Source organism: Mandrillus leucophaeus, unplaced genomic scaffold (genome assembly GCF_000951045.1).
Source record: "Mandrillus leucophaeus isolate KB7577 unplaced genomic scaffold, Mleu.le_1.0 Scaffold157, whole genome shotgun sequence".
NCBI lineage: Eukaryota > Metazoa > Chordata > Mammalia > Primates > Cercopithecidae > Mandrillus > Mandrillus leucophaeus.
In genome coordinates, this window is record NW_012101554.1 from 4,575,296 (window position 1) to 4,591,784 (window position 16,489).

The 16,489-nt window shown below is 48.4% G+C and overlaps 1 protein-coding gene across 3 annotated transcripts in view; it reads right to left on the reverse strand.

The window, feature by feature from the left end:
* Window positions 1–11,851, reverse strand: part of CMKLR1 (chemokine-like receptor 1) — a 54,733-nt gene extending 42,882 nt beyond the window's left edge. The window contains exons 1-2 of one of the 3 annotated variants that reach the window (XM_011975551.1): window positions 11,539–11,851; window positions 2,528–2,740 (exon numbers count right to left, since the gene is read on the reverse strand). The gene's annotated coding sequence lies outside the window, so the exon portion shown is untranslated. The remainder of the gene's footprint in view (window positions 1–2,527; window positions 2,741–11,538) is intronic. The other 2 variants (XM_011975554.1, XM_011975552.1) reach the window with 2 other exon arrangements.
* Window positions 11,852–16,489: the final 4,638 nt, after the last annotated feature.

Here is a 16,489-nt window from a genome sequence, read left to right on the forward strand (position 1 = left end):
GGAGTTCAAAGCTACAGTAAGCTATGATTGCACCACTGCACTCCAGCCTGGGCAACAGAGTGAGACCCTGTCTCTTAAAAGAGAGAGAGATGTTGTGAATTAGAGAACGAAGGAGTGAGTGAACACATATCATCTCTCTAGGTCTCCGTTTCCTGGCTATAAAACAGGACTGTTTTTCCCACCACCCACACATCTGATGAGTGTCTGTGAAGCCAGCGGGTGGGTGCTTGGCTTATAAACAGCCTGTTGTGATCAGCCAAGAGGTAGGACTGGTCCCAGAGGACAATCTCGGAGGAGGGAAGCAGGACTGCGCAGCAGCCCAGCCTGAACTCCACGGGTGAAGGCTACCTGTCCCTTCAGGCGGTGGAACCAACACAAAAGGCTCTTGGAAGGAAGAAAGAGGAGGTGCAGTGGGCTTCCTGGGTCCCAGGAAAATGTGAAACACCGGACGGGGTGGGACGGGGCTGAGAAAGTGTGGATCAGAGGCCAGCCTTCCAGGACGTGGAGGTCAGAAACCCTGTGATGGGGAGGGGAGGGTGTCTCCCCACCAGCTGGCCTCACAGGCTGCTCACAGCAGTTCTCTCCTCTCCCCCGAGTCATGTTTCTAATTTCCTGATTTCCTTCACATCTGAGACTTTTCATGGGAGGAGAGGGAAAAACAGTAAAAGAAAGGCCTGTTTAGGCCAGACAGGGCCAGCTGCCCCCAGGAGAAGTGAGGCCAGCAAGTCAAGGTCTCCACCCAGTCCGTACCATGTCTTTTAGCCAAGGCAGGAAGTCCAAAAGGAAAAGCTTGGAATGAAACTAGGACTTTGGCATTGCCTACAACGAGCATTTCTTAGCCTTTCATGGTTCAAGAGTGCTGGTCTCCCTCGTCCCTGCCCCACCAGGCCAGCCCCCTGACACTGAGACCCCAACTCTGGGCCACACGTGATCTCGTGTAAGCCCCACAACACCCCAGTGAGGAAAGCCCTTTTATGATCCTCTTCGTAAAGTTGAGGAAACTGAGGCTCAGAGCAGTTAAGCAACCCTTCTGAGGCCTCCTAGCCAGCACGCGGCTGAAATGGGTTTCAAAAGAGGTCTGTGAGAAAAGCAGAGCAGCTGCCTCTATCCACCCGGTGGCCATCCCGTCTGACTCAAGGGAAACCCTTTTTCTTCATGACCTAAATCCCTGACAGTTGAAGAGGCCCCCTGTGAGTTGAGTCTGTCATAAAAGAGACTGCAAATTGCCTGCACTCCCTGAAGACCTGTTCTTGACGTCAGTCAGCCGTACCTCCCCACGGCTAGGAGACCAGGGGACCCTTTAGTGCCCAGCCTGGATTGGTCTGGCTGCCGCAGCTGGTGGCCAAGTCTGCCTTTCTCCAGTAAAGACATCACCAAATTGCCTTGGGCAACCCAAAGTTGCCATCTTAAATCAACTCTCCTTTAGCGTTAAACCTGAAGGAAACACCTTGTTTCCTCCCAGCCTCTATGCCTAGGTCCATCAGCAAGTCCTGGAAGTGGTGGGAGGGGCATCCACCATTCAATCAAGGAAGTCACCAGTGGAGAGAAAGATTCTCTTCTCCAAGCTGGTTGATGGGCCAGACAACCCATGAGATAAAGCCACAAACCAGCATGCCCACTGGAATTTCAAACTTAATTAGCTTTGGGTTGTCTGGAATCTTCCATTGCCCAAATGTTCAAATTTAATCAATTGAGTTTGGAGAAGGCAAGGGTTGGAGGCAGCAGGATGCTGTTCCCATGAAATGAAGCACAATGTGGACCACCTGGAAAATTGGGTAGGGCCTTCAAGGCCATGAGGAGCATTCCGATCTCCTCCTGCCGTCCCTGCTTCCTGCCCACTGTGCCAGACTCCCTGCAGTCATCAAGTCTCTGGATCTGTGTTCATGCAGCTCTCCCTGCCTAAAATCTCTCTCATGTCTAGCCAACTGCTCCTATAGGCAACTCAAGGCCAACTCACCCTTTGAACCCAGCTCGAATACATGCTTCCTTCTTGAAGCACTATTTCCTGGCTTCTCCAGTGAAAGCTACCTCCACTCCACTCCTGCAGTACTTTGCACACTAAATGTATTAAGCAGGCATAAATGGGAAGGTATTTAACAATAAGCACTCAGTAAAAATGGCCCAGTAGTCACTTATCGTTCTGAATGGATGATGAATTGAATCATCATGGGTGACTGCAACCTGTGAGCAAAATTTGCCCCAAGCACCAACATTAAAGCCAACCTTCTGGCTAGATGGGCCCCCACTCTGTTTACTCACCTGTCTCCCACTCAAAGGGGAGCTCCCTGTATCCCATGCCCCTAGCACACAGTTGGTGCTCAGTAAATGCTTGTGAAGTGAACGGAGGCTCCTTTAGACAAATCCTTTCTGAGTTTCAGTTTCCCCATCTGAAAAATGGGAGTGTAGACTAACTTAGGGTGACAAATGATTATCTCCAGAGGGCCACTGTCATTCGTTGTTTTAAGATGAAGATGGTAGATTGTCTTTAAAGATAGACTGTAACATCCCACCCTGCCCCAATACTCACATGTCACTCCTCCCATCAAGAAGTGGACTCTATTTCTCCTCCCCTTGAATCTGCACTGGCATGGTGAGTTGCTGTGACCAACAGAAAGTGGTAGAAGTGATGCTGTGCTAGTCCCAGCCTAGATCTCTCGATGCCAGCAGCTTCTGCTATCACTGTTGCAGAGCCCTGAGCCTCCTGGTAGAAAAATCCAAGCAGTTCTGCTAGAGAGATGGGCTACAGAGAGAGAGAGAGAGAGAGAGAGAGAGCGCGCACACAAGTTCTGGGATGTGAGATCATCTTATATATCCCAGCCTCGGTCAAGCTCCCAGCTGAATGCAGCCCACGAGTAATGCAGCCAACACTATATGGAGCAGAGATGCACTGTCCCTGCAGAACTCTACTAAGTTGCATAATTATAAATGAATAAGTCAGTTCAAGCCACTAAATTTGGGGATGGTTTGATCCACAAAGATAAACAACAAAGACATCTGGGCTCAACTAGAGGAAAAGTCATGACTGATGTGTGATGTCTGCCACAGCACATGGTGAGGCGTGTGGACTTCCATCCCTGGACTAGGTCATGTCAAGGTCAATGCCAATTCAATTCAGTGTCAATTCATTATTCTTCTGGGGCCTTCTAGAAATTCAAGTTCCAGATTCAGAGGGAATTCATCCACCATCAGAGAGAACCCCAGCAGGGATCCAGTGGGGACCCTGGAAGGATTAAATGAACCCATGAGGTAGTCCCTCTTGGGGCATATAAACAGTAACTTGGAAAGAAAGTAGAGCAGTTGGTAGCAGGACTGGAAGCAGAAAGAAGTAGAAATGGGAGACACTGAGCCCCACTGATAGTAGAACAGCTGACTGGGGGCTGCAGGCTCTTGCAGTCTAGGGGACAAAGATAATCCATCCCTCAAGCCAATTCATATCCCAAGAACCTTCCAGATCAAACACAAGCCTGGCTGGGCAGCTGGCACCTTCTCCCCTCCTAGTTAACATCCACATCCTCAAAAACGAACCTTCCTTCTTATGGGGGGAAGAGAAGGAGCCCTCGTGCTCCTTGAAGCCCATGAGCCAGACAAGCATGTCTCTCTAGCATGGGGCAGAGACAGAAAGGTTCTCATAACTAGAAATCACCAGTACCTGGGATGGAGAGACTCTAGCTGGGAAGTTAAACTGCTGGGGGATCATTCATTCATGTTGAGCCTCCTACCAGCTGCCAGGCACTTAACTTTTGCTATCTCCTTCCATCCTAACAACTACCCTATGTACTACATGCTGCCATCCCCATTTCACAGAGTCAGCAGGTTCATAAGTGCAGGGACTTGAACGCAGTCTAAATGATGCCAAAGCCTGGTTCCTGGGTTGGTCCTGATAATCACTGAATACTCCCGGGTAAAGCCTCACTGGTTGCTAACACTTGCATCCATTCTAATTTGTCGATACTCTGCTGAACCAACTGTCAATAGATGGCCACCTGAACTCCCAATATCCAAATTCCAAATTCAAGAAACAATCAGATGCAGACCAATGTCACTGGTAGACAGAATAACAGATCCCTAAAGATGTCCACATCCTAACCCCAGAACTGTATATATGTTATCCTACATGGCAAAAGACACTTTGACACTTTGCAGATGTCATTAAGAATCTTGAGATGGGGGGATTATGCTGGATTACCCAGGTGAGCCCGGGGTCTTTAAAAATGAGACAGGGAGGCAGGGGGGCCAAAGTGATTTGATGTGACAAAGATTCAACCTGCAGTTGCTGGCTTTGAAGGCTGGGGAAGGGGACCATGAGTCAAGGAATGTGGCAGCCTCTGGAAAAGGAGGGCAAACAGATTCTCCCCTATGGGCTCCAGAAGAGACGCAATCCTTGATTTTAGCCCAGTGAAACCCATTTGGGACTTCTGACCTCCAGAATAATGAGATAACAGGTTTGTGTTGTTTTAAGCCACTCGGTTTATGGTTATTGTTACAGCAGTAACAGGAAACGTATACACTTGCTACCTGAACTCTTACTTCATCTAACACTCAGGAATTCATAGATTCTGATAACTGTTCAAACCAATTCAGGTAACAAAGGATGGGCATTTGAGCGTCCCCTGCCTTTATTCCCCACCCCAAGTCATTTATTGAGCACTTACTCCAGGCCAAAGAACATAGCAGCTGCTTTCTCAACAACCCTGGACAGGAGGAAACTGAGGCCTAAAGAGGTTACATGTATGTGACTTGCACGTGCTCACAAAAACAACAGGTGGCCAGGTGAGGTGGCTCACACCTGCAATCCTAGCACTTTGGGAGGCCGAGGCAGGTGAATCACTTGAGTCCAGGAGTTCAATACCAGCTTGGGCAACACGGTGAGACCCTTTGTGATGGTTAATACTGAGTGTCAACTTGATTGGATTAAAAGATAATAAGTATTAATCCTGCGTGTGTCCGTGTGGGTGTTGCCAGAAGAGATTAACATTTGAGTCAGTGGGCCGGGGAAGGCAGATCCACCCTTAATCCAGTGGGCACAGTCTAATTAGCTTCCAGAGAATATAAAGCAGATAGAAAAACCTGAAAAGAAGAGACAGGCCTAGCCTCCCAGCCTGCGTCTTTCTCCCATGCTGGATGCTTCTTGCCCTTAAACATCAGATTCCAAGTTCTCCAGTTTTGGGACTCAGACTGACTCTCCTTGCAGATGGCCTATTGTGGGACCTTGCGATCATGTAAATTAATACTTGATAAACTCCCCTTTATATATGTAGAGAGAGAACCCTAAGAGAACCCTCTAAGAGAACCCAACTAAAACATCCGATCTCTACGAAAAATACAAAAATCAGCCAGGCATGGTAAGGCATGCCTATAGTCCCACCTACTCAGGAAGTGGAAGGATTACTTAAGCCCAGGAGGTCAAGGCTGCAGTGAGCTGTGATCATGTCACTACACTCCACCCTGGGTGACAGAAAGAGATTTTGTCTCAAAAAATAAAAAATAAAAATTAAATCAATAGGTGTCAAACCCAGGATTAGAACTCACATCTGCCTGACCACAGGCCCTGCCCTCTTCTCACTACACCACACCCTCTCCCCATTGACTTCCTGTTTCTCTGACCCCTGATTTCCAGGAGGAAAAACCAAGTGTGCTCACTGTTGTTTTTTGTACCCATCTCCCCACCCACCCACCTGCTTGCACAAGAGCTACCCTCAGCAGGAACCCAGGGCTGGAATCTGAAGACCCAAGTCCTATACCCCAAGAAAGCAGAACCGATTCCGACATTCTGCCTGGATAGCAGCTGACCTCCCTGCTGAGTCAGCCGCTGGTACTTCCAACAATGCCAGAGACTGTCTATGGTGGAGACAGCGAGACCCAAGGCACTCTCTACCAGCAGAGCCCAAGACTTCTCTTTGGGGACAGACATGGAGAGAAGAGACTGGCCCAAATGACATTTCCAGTCTGGGAACCCAAGATCACAAAGCACCAGACACCCAGATGTGCAAAGACCAATTTCAAAGCTCACTGTCCCAAAAATAAAAATAGAAATGCCTTCATTGAACTGGCCACGTGCTGTACTCAGTGCGTGGTGGATATGGACTCATTTAATCTCACCATAACCCTGCCAGGCACGCATTCATAGCATGCCCCGCTTATGAGTGAGGAAGCTGAGGGGCTCAGGAGGTTAAAGCTCAGAGCTGGGATCTCAACCCTGGAGCACTTGGATCTGGGATCTATCATCACTACAGTGTGCTGCCAGCCAACGCCACCTAAACATCAACATTTCTTTCTTTGATAGCACCATGTAGAATTACTGCGTCTTGATTCCATCTGACAGTGCAAGGATTTCTACTTTTTTTCAATCATACCTGTGTCCATTGCTGCAAAAATCTAGAGGTTCTAAAGAGAAATAACTGGTTTCCTGCCATTGTCTGAAACCAGCATGTCCTGAGTCCAGCAGCAGCACAAAGCGGCTGCCAATAACAGGGGCTCTTCACTGCGTGTCAGTCCTGGCCTGGGGCCACCTCTTCAGCAGGGGGTGTGGAAAAAGTCCTGGGCTGGAAACCAGGTGTTTCAAGTCCTAATCTGGCCAAATGATCTTGGGAATGTCATGTAACCAATCAGGGTCTCACTTTCCTCATCTCTCAAATGGGTTCCACAAGGATAGGAATCCTGTCTTTCCATTGTTCTTGCCCTGTGGAGAGCCAGACACGTAGTAGATGCTAATAAATGTTTGTTGAGTGAATGAATAAAAGTATATGTTACAAGTTTGTTTCTCCTCCCCTGAGGGCCTCAAAGACAGGAAGCAGGTCTGATTCATCTCATTTTCTCACAGTGCTGCAGCTGTTACTCCCACATGAATTTATTCACACAGGAAATTGCTCCCAAGTACCCACTATGTGGCCAGCCCAGTTGAAGCCTCAGTGTCTTCCATGGACCACACAATACCCTCATGCACTGTCCCTTCTCTTTTACACAGCCAGTGACTGTAATACTTGGTCACACTGTACTTCTGCACCCCAAGACCTAGGACAACCACCCAGCTGCCTTACAGTCAGCAGCCTTGGCCCATTCTGGGGAGTTTGAACATGATTCCTGAGTTTTCACTTCCCTCATGCCCAGCCCAAGGAAAATCCCGACTCTAACCACACTACGTACACATACATGCACACCAACATTCAAATGTGCAGTGGGGCCCTAGGACAGGAATAAGATGTTTTTAGTTCAAATACCATTCTTTTGCTATGAGCTGTGTGACCTTAGACAAGTCCCTTTACCTCTCTGAGCCTCATTGTATTCACCTATAAAAAGGGGATGATAGTCCTGAGGCCTTTCCATGTAGGCTTGTAGGGAGATTCAAGTAGATAACGGATATATATACCTTTGGCTTAATAACCCGCAACATGCTCTATCAAATCATTATTCTTATTTCCTTTTTCCAGGAGGGAAAGAGAATGGCAGTTGCCTATGTTTCAGAAAAATCCATGTTTAGGGGCCTGGAGTCTGGAAATTTACTTAGTATATTTGATGGGAATTACCTTGAGGACAGGTGATGTTGTGAGTCCAACATCAGTTAACTAAGATTGACTAATGAAAATGTAGACTTAGAATGGAAGAATGAAAGCAACCCAAGAGGTCATATTTGTGACAGAGACAGGTAGCTGTCCACAAAAATTCATTCTCCCTGTCCACAATACACGACTGTGGCTGGGAAAGAGCTGCTCTTTGCCAAGAACCTCATATCCTTGTAACTCTATGTCCTGGCCTCCTTTGCAACTAGATTGGCCACATGATAGTTCTCATGTGTGAGTGGAAGTGATGTCTGCTGCTTCCAGACCAAAGCAGATAAGCAAATATGCCACCTCCATGCTTTCTTTTGTCTTCTGCACCTGACTGCAGACAATGAGGATATCCGAGGAGAGAGTGGGACCACCAGATGAGTCACTGAAGTACCATGAAGAAGAGGACCACCCTCCATTCAGAAATACCTGCCTTATAATAAAGCTGTTTTGCTTTAGCCCTTATGCCTTTGGGGGCCTATTTGTTACTGCAGCTACTACCCTAGCTGATACTCCATTCAACCTCCTTATTTACAAATGAAATTATTGTGGCTAGAGAGTGAGAGTGCCTTGCCAAGGTCACACAGTAAGCTCAACAGATGTCTAGAACTTTGGTCTCTTAACTCCTTGGAGCAGAGGAGTTGCAGTTTCCTGCCTGCCCCATGGAGCTACAAAGATTCTTAGAGGCCCTTCAGCAACAAGAGTGAGATTTAGTGGCAGCCTGGAGTCTTCCACTTCTCTTTCAACGAGAATAACACCGCTTTTATCTGTTTTCAAATTGCACTTCCCCATAAGACTTTCATTTGTGGAAAGGATTCTGCAACTGAAAATAATTTCAAAGCCCCCATGCTGGGGGATTGCTAACACGATCTGACTTTCTGTGGTACTATAAGACAAAGTTTCGCTTCTTCTCTGCCAAACCTTCTGGCCTCAGCTGCTGACACAGAACATGTGGATTCACAGACGTACATGAATATTTGCTTAGAAAGGAAAAAAGAAACCTCATTGTGCAGCAAAGAACTCAAGACCTCAGTGTGAACAAAGGGCAAAAAGCAAAGACTTTTAAGCACTCAAGTTTGATGGTTCTCAAGTTTTGGGGTACATCCGAATGACTTGGAGTGCTGCTTCAACATGCAGACACTGAAGTCTCATCCACAGAGATTCTGATTTCCTAACTGAAGCTTTAAGAGACACTTGCAATTGGCCGGGCGTGGTGGCTCATGCCTGTAATCCCAGCACTCTGGGAGGCCGAGGAGGGCAGATCATGAGGTCAGGAGATGGAGACCATCCTGGCTAACACGGTGAAACCCCATCTCTACTAAAAATACAAAAAATTAGCCGGGCATGGTGGGGGACCCCTGTAGTCCTAGCTACTTGGGAGGCTGAAGTAGGAGAATGGTGAGAACCCAGGAGGTGGAGCTTGCAGTGAGCTGAGATTGCACCACTGTTCTCCAGCCTGGGCGGCGGAGCGAGACTCCATCTTGGAAAAAAAAAAAAAAAGAAAGAAAGAAAAAGAAACACTCGCAATTATTCTAATGCAGGTGGTCTAGAGATTGCACTTTGAAAAGCTCTGAGTCTACTTCATAGCCTCGCAACTGGTGGTAATGACTGCACCTGTGTAGTGTAGATCAAAGAGAATGAAATAGGCTTTTGGTTTTCTTGTACATCAGTGGGAATAACAGCATTAATAATCCACTAAAGAAATTAGTAATAATTTCCATTTGGCTCAGATGAGTGTCACAGGTATAGACAGGCAGAGTGGAATAGAAATGATCATCAGAACAATAGCTAATGTTTATAGAGACCTTATTTTACAACAAATCCCCTGCTTACTGCTTTACATGTATGATCTCATTTACTCTTTAGAATAATCTTATGAGGCAGTTACTGATCATATTCCCGTTTTATAGATGAGGAAACTCAGACACAAAGATAAGGAATAACTGATTCCATGTCACTCAGTTGGCCAGTGGCAGACCGATTCAAGCCCACCCCCGGAATGATAACAATATCAAATAATATCATCCTTATTTACAGATGATATTATTGTGGCCAGAGAGTGGGAGTACCTCGCCTAAGACCAAGCTGCCCCTTCTTGCACAATGTTCTATTCCCTCTTGTGAGGAGGTCTAGCATCAGAACTCTTCAGGCTTCAGTTTCCTAATCTGTAAAATGAGCATGTTAATAGTACATTCATCATATGGCCATGGTGAGGATTTGATAAAATCATCTCAAGAAAGTGGTTTGCAAACTGAGAGGAGTTATTAGGTAAACATCTAAGAGATGGGACTTCAGCCCAGCTTCACCCACCCCATTTTATAGACGGTGAAACTGAGACCTGGTTACTTTATTTATTCAATGAACACTATTCAATGACCCCAATATATGCTAGCTCTTGTGCAGGGAACTGAGGATGCAGAAAAAAAAAGTAATATCCCAGGTCTGGCCTCTAGGAGCCTCCCAGAGAGACAGACCAGATGACTGGTCATTAGAACACGGTGTGGTAGGAGCCGTGATAAGGGAGAGACAGGCCCTGGGAGAGCCTAGCAGACAAGCCCTGACCCAGTGTGGGTAGGGGACTTCTCAGAACAAGTCAAGCCAGAGAAGGGCATGACTTGCCCAAAGTTAAGGTTATATATTCCCTGAAGTTTTGGGGGAGTCCAAAGAAGGCCCCTGTGCATCAAGAGATAACTCTCCTGTGGACTTCCCAAGTGTCTGACAATCATCATTTGAGGGTCACTGGTTTAGGTTAAAGAAAAGGCCAAGCTGCCTCCTCTTGCACCTGAATTACCCAGTCACACTCACCTCAGCAGCCAAGGCATTTAGAGGAATCTTTCCTTCAAACCAGTTTGGAAGAGGCAGGAGAGACGGCAGGAACCACAGAGAAGACTGATCTTGAGAAGGAGGTAGGGATGCAAAAGGGAAGTTGAGGGCTTTCCCTAACAGAAAAAGAAAGACTCAGAACCTAGATGTTCAGGTGTATGACCTCAGACCAGTGATCTGGCATCTCTGAACCGCACAGGTCTGAGTGATTGGGTTTATACCAAGTAGTAGTTCCCTGATATTGCAGTGTGTTGTTTATTTATAATTTTGCCAAAGCTGTCTTGCCCATTTAAAACGAGCTATTCTGAAAACAGAGTAGGGAGTGGAATATTTTCAACAGAGAGTGCCAGCAAAGGGTTTGTGTCCTTCATATACAAAGAACTCTTAGAGATCAATAAGAAAAAGATAAACATGTCCCCAGAGGAGAAAAAAAAATGGGAACAGACTTGAGCAGGAGAGTCACACTAGAAATGTGGAAAATAAGTTTATAAAAGAGAATCAACACTAATAAATAAATGAAATGCCTATTGAAGCATCTGGATAGTATTCTCAACTTCACATCAGGGAAGTTTTAAGGGATGGGTAGCAACAAGGTGGGTTTAGGACATGAGAATACTGTGCCCTGGTATAACATCATAGAGAGGTCAAGCTGTCACAGCCTTCCAGGATACAGTGTGACCAAAAGCTTAAAAAAGTCTCAAACATAGGCAAACCTTAAATCTAGCAGTTTCTAAAAGGTATTCATAAGACACACACACAAAGATGTCATACTAAATAAAGTGTTCATTGCAGCACTGTTCTAATAGAAAAAAAAAAAGGAGAAGCAAGTCGATTATGGAAAAGTCAAATAATCTTAAGATATCCTTTCTATGCAGCCATGAAAAATGTATATTGGAAGAATATAGGTGATATGGAAGAAAGTTCACAATCTGTGGTTAAGCAGGTTACCAAACTAGATGTGGAAATGCACATTCATATATTTACATGTGTGTCCTTGCTATTTCTTTAAACAGTGAGCATGCATTACTTTTGACATCTGAAGATAATAACAAAACTCTTCCTTTTGACAAATATGAAATTATAAAAGGAAACAAACTTTTCTCTCTGTTAGTATTCATTCCCCTTCCCTGGCCCCTCTCAGAAGACACCCAAGGCAAGTGTGTGAAGATACCTTCCCTCTGGTCTCTGCCTGGAAGGTCTTCCTGAGGGTTCCCTGTGACTGCAGGCCACTGGAGGCTGTTGGGGAGACTTGCACACCCTGGCTTCTTTCTCCAAATCACAGGTTCCTCTGGCTGTGGCTGTTTGCCCAGAAAGCAGTTCATTCATTTGTTCACTCAAGATCCCCTCCGAACCCCCAGAGCGCTGCGGCTGGAGCACCCCTATCACCCGGAGGCTTCCCAGGGAGCCCGCTTTGTGCTGAGCTCCCTCCTGGCCGCCGGGCTGCTTCCCTGAATGGGACTGGGACAGAACTCAGCCAGAGAAACAGCTGGAGGGAGGAGAGCAAGAGGGAGGGGCAGGAAACTGGGCTGACCGAGGGCGGGGGCGGCTAGCTGCGTGGAGAAGGGGCTGCGAGGGGAGGGTGCCCTTACCAGCCGGGGACTGGGCTCGTGGGTGGCGGCGGGGGCCCGCTGGGGACGACCCGCCCCTCAGGCAGCCTCTTGCAGCTGGGAAGCTGAGCCTACTGAGCGCAAACCGGAGCACATGCGACCCCCGGCTGCTGGGGGAAATGGAAGCGCCTCTGCTCCCAGAGAGGGGCTCAAGCTCCACGCTGACCGACAGACTGGCTGCCTCTCACCCTGGGCCTTTGCAACGCTGTTCCTCCCACCTGGATGCTATTCCTGCCCTAATTCGTGGCCCGATGGTCTTCTACTGCCTCTTCAGGTCTCAGATTGACGATCACCTCCCAGGGAAGCCTTCCCCAACCCTCAGGGGCTGCTCTGCCCCTCAGGGTCACCCCATCACCTCATTGATGCAGCGCTGTCCTTGCCTGTTAAGGTGTCTCTCTCCTTGCACCAAGAACTCCTTACACCAGGAACTCTGTAGGGAAATAACTGTATTTGTTCCGTGCCCTAGCCAGGCACTAAGTGCTGGTTCATCAACTGTGTGGTCACCATCGTTAGTGGAATAATCAAAACAACTGAGAGCCAGGCAGCCTGCTAGGCGATGCGTACTTACACTTCACAGCAACCCTAGATAGCAGGAATTATTACTACCCCAGTCTTACCAATAAGGAAACTGGGGCACAGAGAGATTAAGTCACTTGCCCAAGACCACACCACCAGCAGTTGACAGAGCTGGGATTCCAACTATGCTGTCTGGCTCCAAGGCCCACCCTTGGCCCCAGACAGAAGAAATAACAGAAGTGCCCACTGTGGGCCCCTGTGCCAAGTGCTTCCGTGGAGTAAGCCGTGTGAACCACCACCAACATCAGGGAGGCATCACTTGCCCATCCTACACGTGAGGATGCTGGAGCCACAGAGCAGAAGTCGTTTTGTCCAAGGCACCCAGCTCATGCTGACGGAGCCATGGCTGGATCTGAGTCTGTCTGATTCCAAAGCCAAGACTGCCTACGACTGCCTAAAATAATATTTTTAGAAAGGAAAAGAAAAGGGCAGGGCAGGGGAGGGGAAGAGAGGGGAAGGGAGGAGAAGAAAGAAAGGAAGAAAAGGGAGGGCAGGGAGGAAGGTAATGGGGAGGAGGGGAAGGTGAAGGGAGAGGGAGATGGGTAGGGAGGGAGAGAAGGAGAGAAACCTGTGTTTTGGGCCTCAAAGTCTTGGGCAGGTGGAGAATATGTCTTCATCGTCTGATCAGCCTTAGAACCCCACTGATCTCTCCCCACCATCCTCAATCCTTTAATTCAGTGAGCTTTACACTTAGAAACCATCTAATTTCATTCTTCCATTGTACAGATAATTTGAAGCCCAGAGAGATTGAGTCTCTTGCCCAAGGTCATACAGATCTCTACAGTCAGAAGTCTAGCCCAGTCTACCCAACTCTCTTCTTTCCTCTCTTCTTCTTTGGGCTTATCTAGGGTACAAAACATCTTATCGAAACACTTACTGTACAGATGAGAACGCTGAACCCAGAGGAGGCAAGGGACTCACCCAAGGTCACCAGAAGTTAGTAATTGTATTAGTCCATTCTCACACTACTGTGAAGAAATACCCAAGACTGGGTAATTTATAAAGAAAAAAGGTTTAATTGACTCACAGTTTTACATGGCGGGGGAGGCCTCAGGAAACTTACAATCATGGTGGAAGGTACCTCTTCACAGGGTGGCAGGAGAGACGATGAGTGCCAAGCAAAGGGGGAAGCCCCTTAGAAAACCATCAGATTTCATGAGAATTCACTCACTGTCATGAGAACAGGATGGGGAGAAAACCACCCCCATGTTCAATTCCCTCCCACCTGGTCCCTCCCATGACTCATGGGGATTATGGAATTCCAATTCAAGATGAGATTTGGGTCAGGACACAGAGCCAAATCACGTCATTCCCCAAGTTCTCCTGGTAAAAGGAGAGGATATTTCCATAACGTGGCAGGGATCCTGTATATCACCATCTAATAGAGACCAGAGATTCCTAAAGCCTAATTTCCAGACCAGCCCCACCAGCCTCACCCGGAAGTTTGTTAGAAACACAAACCCTTGGCCGGGCGCGGTGACTCATGCCTGTAATCCCAGCACTTTGGGAGGCCGAGACGGGCGGATCACGAGGTCAGGAGATGGAGACCATCCTGGCTAACACGGTGAAACCCCGTCTCTACTAAAAAAAAAAAAAAAACAAGCCGGGCGAGGTGGCGGGCAACTGTAGTCCCAGCTACTCGGGAGGCTGAGGCAGGAGAATGGCGTAAACCCAGGAGGCGGAGCTTGCAGTGAGCTAAGATCCGGCCACTGCACTCCAGCCTGGGGGACAGAGTGAGACTCCGTCTCAAAAAAAAAAAAAAAAGAAAAAAGAAACACAAACCCTCGGGCCTCACTGCAGACCTAGGCAATCAGAGACTCCAGGAAGCCATCTGGGTTTTAAGAAGCCCTCCAGGGGATTCTGATGCTTGCTAAAGTTTGAGATCCACTGATATAGGCATTTCAATTAGGAATCCATTGAAATGGGTCCTGGAACAAGTCACCTTGCCAATGCACAGAATAGTGGCTAAGAACAGAGGCTTTGATAGCAGACAGACCTGGTTTGAATTCCTGTCTCTGTCACTGTAAGCTGTGTGACTTGGGCAAGGCCTTTCACCTCTGGAGTCTCAGTTTCCTCATATGCTGTGGACCATGGAAGAGGAGGAGGGGGAAGAGGGAAGGAGAGGAGGGAGAGGGAAAGAGGAGGAGGGAAAAAGGAGAGGAGGAGGAGGAGGAGGAGGAAAAAGAAGGGCCAAGTGGAAGAGAAGGGAGAGGGGGGAGGATAAAAAGAGAAGAGGGTAAGAAGGAGAAGGGAAAAGGAGGAGGGATATGAAAAGAGGAGCACAAGGGGAGAGGAGAGGAGGAGGAGGGAAGAGAAAGAAAGAGGAGGAGGAGAGGGCAGAGGGAGGAGGAGATGAGGAGGAGGGAGTAAGGAGGAGGAAGGAAAGGGAGGAAGGAGATGAAAAGAGGAGGAGGAAGGAGGAAGAGAGGAGGAGGAGGAGGAGGAGGGAAGAGGAGGGGCCAAGAGAAGGAGAGGGGAGAGGGAGGAGGAGAAGAGGGGGAGGGGTTAAGGAGAAGAAGAGAAAGGGAGGAGGGAGATGAAAAGAGGAAGAAGAGGGAAGAGGAGAGGAGGAGGGAAGAGGAAGGAGGAGGAGGAAAAGAGAAGAAGGGGAGGAAAGGGAGATAAAGGAGAGGGGAAGAGAAGGAGTTGGGGAGAGGAGGGAGAGTGGGAGAGAGGAGAAGGAGGCCAGAAGGCAGCCTTCCAGGAAGATCAAGCACATGGGAGCTATGGAAGAGGAACTGGGTAAATCCAGCCCGGGATGGACTCCTGGACATGCCTCTTCCTCCCTGGAGGTGGCTGTGGCTATGGCAGGCCTCCCTCTGCCTCTGGCCTCCCAGCCAACCCTAGACTCGGGTCTCATCAGCTAGGAGCCACAACTGGCAGAGCAAGGACACTGGTCCCCCAACCAGCTGGGCCCCTTGGCAGTTGGCAGAGGAGGTGGGAACCCACAGCCCCACTGGGCCAGTGAGGAAGGCGTGGGGCTGCCTGGCTCATGACTCTCCACCTGGTGGCTGTGGGACAATCTGAAGCCACAGGCCTTTGGTCACCCTTTTGAACAGGGCTAGACAGTTTGGCTTTTCTTTCTTGGAGCAAAAAGTGGTTGTTGTTGGTTGTGGGGGGTTTTATGCTTTTGTTTTAAATAGGATTTTGAAATCTAAGGGCTGAGCTGGGGATACTGGGACTTGAGAGAGAAGCAGTCTCCTCCAGAACCCTCAAAGAAATCTCTGTGTACACCCCTGGCAGCTCCACATAGAATCAAGATGGAGGGTCAAGCTTCTTTTTGGGGTCCAGCTCAGGTTGACTGGTTCTTGATTCCTGGAGCTCTGTGTTAAAGGGAATCTGAGGCCATGTCCTGGCCTGGCTGGAGGGAGCACAGTGATCTGTGAGCAATGCCTGCCCTGGACCTGGGGTTGGGAGGAGGGTTGCATTTCTCATCCCATGCTGTCCTCCAACTAAAGTCCGTCCCATTGGCGCAGGGTGGACTGGTTCAGCAGGGACTGGTTCCACCCCTACCACTCCCTCTCCCGGTACTGGCTGTGCCTGGCGTAATGGAGCTTATGTCTCATTCCCAAGCCACTGGGTAGCTCCTTCCGACAGATCTTTAGTGTTCACAGATTCCTAATACTCTACTTAAAGCTGAACGGTTTCCCCAGCCTCCCTGATCACCAGTGGTTAAACCAGGTTCACCAGAGAGGCTCCCAACCAAAGACGGCCTTCAAAGATGCTTCCTGCCACGTGAAGGATCCTCTCTGAAGTTCAAACTCTGCCGACTTTTGACTTTCTTTAAGGCATAGACAGGCCACATGGGAATGAGAGCTCCTCTATTTCAGCCAAAGATAGGCCATGTGGCCTTGGGCAAGTCATGTACCTTCTCTGGTTCATTCAGTGGTCAGTAGATAGTCACCGGACCCCACGGCTGTGGCAGGCACAGGCTGGTGA